At 46.7% G+C, this 4,269-nt stretch overlaps 1 pseudogene; it reads left to right on the forward strand.

Moving 5' to 3' along the window:
* The first annotated feature begins 695 nt into the window (after nucleotides 1-695).
* On the forward strand, nucleotides 696-3,210 carry LOC109736852 (uncharacterized; annotated as a pseudogene).
* The last annotated feature ends 1,059 nt before the right edge of the window (nucleotides 3,211-4,269 follow it).

Genomic DNA, 4,269 nt, shown 5'->3' on the forward strand with positions numbered 1-4,269 from the left:
GCGAGGGAATGCAGTCCATCATCTGCGCAATCCAACTCCATGAGCTGCAAATCCTTGGCCGCCGATTCAGGTGGCAATTTCAACAATGCCAAAGACACAAATACACTTTTATTCGACGATCTCGTCTCCACTTCAATCCCCGCATGTTAGACATGTTGGTTGCATTCTCAATCAGATCCTTTCTAGATTCCTGCAGCCAGCACAAAGTTAGCAAGGACCTGCCCATGTCAAACCGTGGCTCACAAATTGCTTCGATAATAAAACTTTCGACCAACATATCATCATGTTTTCATTGCGATATGCAAAAGAAAAACCACTATGTATAAGTGGTTTTTGTTAAGTGATCGCCTCTCGCGGGCCAATTTAAATTTGATTGTAATTTTTGTTACTTCTGGTGTTGTCTGTACTCCCAGATAAATAAAATGGAAGTTTCTAAAATTGGGGCTATGAGAGTTTAGATACTTGTTTGGATGTGTAGCAAACACTCCCAATCAAGCATGATTTACTCATAAAGCTTGAGAAGGGAGCATAGAAGTTGTGTCACTGATAGACGGGACCCACCCAAGAGTCATACTCATCACGAACACGAAGGCCATCCCCGAATGCCCCGCAGCCGCCGCCTCGCTCCCAGAGCAATCCCAATGCCTCGCACCCGCATCGGCCACCACCGCTGCTCCTCATCCTCCTCCTAGCCGATGTCCGGCCTCTGCCTCCACCGCTCGTCCTCATCTACCTCTCCGCCGCTCGTCCTCATCTACCTCTTCACGCCGATGTCCCGCCTCTACCTCCTCCACCAAAACTCCTCCTCCACCTCCACCTCCACCCCCTAGTCGCTGCCTTCACGCTCCTGGTCCCCACATGCCGCCTCTGCCGCGGCCACGAAGCGCGTATGCCGCAGGACGCTCAGGCCAGAAGACACACACAACCTGCTCGACGAATTGCTACGGAAGGCCACCTTGATCCACCACCGCCCCCTGAACGACTTCCTTGCCGCCCTCGCCCATGCGCCCGCCTCCGGCGCCTGCATCAGAGATGGCCCCGCCCTTGCAGTGTCTCTCTTCAACCGTGTGTGGAGAGAGGAAGCCGGCCTGCAGGTGGCGGCGCTCACGTTTTGCACCTACAGCATCCTCATGGACTGCTGCTGCCGTGCGCGTCGCCCGGAGCTAGGGCTTGCCTTATTCGGCCGCGTCCTCAGGAAGGGCCTAAAGACAAACCAGATCGTCGCGAACACCTTCCTCAAGTGCCTCTGCTATGCGAAAAGGACGGATGAGGCTGTGAACGTGCTGCTTCATAGGATGTCCGAGCTCGGCTGTGTGCCAGATGCCTTCTCATACAACATTGTTCTGAAGATCTTCTGCGACAATAGCATGAGCCAGCGGGGGCTCGAACTTCTCCAGATGATGGCGAAAGAAGGAGGTGGCTGCTTCCCTGATATGGTGGCATATAACACGGTCATCCATGGCCTCTTTAAGGAGGGTGAAACAGGCAAGGCATGCAATCTATTCCATGAAATGGTGCAGCAAGGTGTTGTGCCTGGTGTGGTGACATATAGCTCGATTATTGACGCGCTGTGCAAGGCCAGAGCAATGGACAAGGCAGAGCTAGTCCTTCGGCAGATGGTTGCCAATGGTGCTCAACCCAATCAATGACATATAATTGCATGATCAATGGATATTCCACATCTGGGCGGTTGAAAGAGGCCGCTAAATTGTTCAGACAAATGACAAGTCGGGGTCTTATACCAGATAATGTTACTTGCAACTCGTTCCTGGCCTCCCTTTGCAAGCTTGGAAGAAGCAAAGAAGCTGCATAATTTTTTGAATCCATGACTGCCAAGGGCCACAAACCGGATATCGTCTCATACCGTATTTTGCTTCATGGGTATGCTACCGAAGGATGCTTTGCTGATATGATTGATCTCTGTAATTCAATGGAAAGCAGCGGTATTGCAGGCGACTGCTATGTTTTCAACATATTAATTGATGCATATGCTAAACATGGAATGATGGATGAAGCTATGCTCATATTTACAGAAATGTGGGAAAAAGGAGTAAGTCCTAATGTAGTCACCTATTCCACTGTAATAGCCGCACTTTCCAGAATGGCTAGATTGACCGATGCCATGGGCAAGTTCATTCAGATGATTTCCACGGGAGTTCAATCCAACACAGCTGTTTACTACTCCCTAATTCATGGTTTATGTTTAAATGGTGATTTCGTTAAAGCCAAGGATCTGGTTTTGAAATGATGAACAAAGGTATTCCTCGTCCTAGCATTGTGTTCTTCAGTTCAATAACAAACAGTTTATGCAAAGATGGAAGGGTTATGGATGCACATGCTATCTTTGACTTGGTTATAGACATGGGTGAGAGGCCAGATGTCTTTACATTCGGTTCATTAATTGATGGATATTGCTTAGTCGGCAAGATGGGTGAAGCACCCAGAGTGCTTGAATCCATGATATCCGTTGGTATTGAGCCTAATGTTGTTACATGTAATACTCTTATTAACGGCTATTCTAGAAATGGAAGGATCAATGATGGTTTGACTCTGTTTAGAGAAATGCCAAGTAAGAGAATTAAGCCTGACACTGTTACATATGAGATCATACTGGATGGGTTGTTTCATTCTGGGAGAACTGTTGCTGCAAGGAAAATATTTCATGAGATGACCGAAAATGGAATAACAGTGAGCATTTCCACATACGGTATAATACTTAGAGGTCTTTGTAGAAATAATTGTGTGCTCTGTTCCAGAAATTAGGTGCAATGAATCTAAAGTTCAGTACTGCAATACTCAATACCATGATTAATGCAATGTACAAGGTTCAAAAAAAAAGAAGAAGCTAAGGAACTGTTTGCTGCAATATCAGCTAGTGGGTTGGTGCCTAATGAATCTACTTACGGAGTAATGATAAGAAATTTTCTAAAAGATGGAGCAGTGGAAGATGCTAACAATATGTTTTCGTCGATGGAAAAGAGTGGTATAGCTCCCAGCTCTCATTTTATAAATGATATTATCAGAATGTTTCTGGCAAAAGGTGAGATCGCCAAGGCTGGATATTATTTGTCTAAAGTTGATCGGAAGTGCATCTCACTTGAAGCTAAAACTACTTAATTGATGTTATCTCTCTTTTCAAGGAAAGGCAAATATCAGGAGAACATGAAATTGCTCCCTGCAAAGTATCAATTTTTTGACAGATTTAGTTGACTAGTTGATATGTTGCATATGAGACTAACTCCTCGGAAAGCACAATTGAATTTGTGCTTGCGTAAAGCCCTCCTGCCTGCTTAAGATATCCAATCTTATGCATGACGCTTCACTCTCTCTACAGATAAAGTATGTGTTGTAGGAAACAAATCAGATTGAGTGACTTCGAAATACCTGTCGATGCTTATTTCAGACATTGTGAAAATCAGCAACTATTTGGAATCCAACAAACAATAATATGAGATAGTTACATGGAAATTTCATTGCAGCATTTTTCAAAATACACCTCTTTGTGAGTGAGGGAGTCCTAGATTAGGGGGTCCTCGGACAGCCGGACTATATCCTTTGGCCGGACTGTTGGACTATGAAGATACAAGATTGAAGACTTCGTCCCGTGTCCGGATGGGACTCTCCTTGGCGTGGAAGGCAAGCTTGGCAATACGGATATGTAGATCTCCTCCCTTGTAACCGACTCTGTGTAACCCTAGCCCCCTCCGGTGTCTATATAAACCGGAGGGTTTAGTCTGTAGGACAAGAACACCAATCATACCATAGGCTAGCTTCTAGGGTTTAGCCTCTACGATCTCGTGGTAGATCAACTCTTGTAATACTCATATCATCAAGATCAATCAAGCAGGAAGTAGGGTATTACCTCCATCGAGAGGGCCCAAACCTGGGTAAACATCGTGTCCCCCGCCTCCTGTTACCATCCGCCTCAGACGCACAGTTCGGGACCCCCTACCTGAGATCCCTGGTTTTGACACCGACATTGGTGCTTTCATTGAGAGTTCCACTGTGTCGTCACCATAAGGCTAGATGGCTCCTTCGATCATCGGCAACGATGCGATCCAGGGTGAGGTTTTCCTCCCCGGACAGATCTTCGTATTCGGCGGCTTCGGACTGCGGACCAACTCGCTTGGCCATCTGGAGCAGATCGAGAGCTACGCCCCTAGCCATCAGGTCAGGTTTGGAAACTTGAACTATACTACCGACATCCGTGGAGACTTGATCTTCGACGGATTCGAGCCCATGTCAGGTGCGCCGCACAATCACGACGAG

This window comes from Aegilops tauschii, chromosome 2, assembly GCF_002575655.3.
Source record: "Aegilops tauschii subsp. strangulata cultivar AL8/78 chromosome 2, Aet v6.0, whole genome shotgun sequence".
NCBI classification, from domain to species: Eukaryota; Viridiplantae; Streptophyta; class Magnoliopsida; order Poales; family Poaceae; genus Aegilops; species Aegilops tauschii.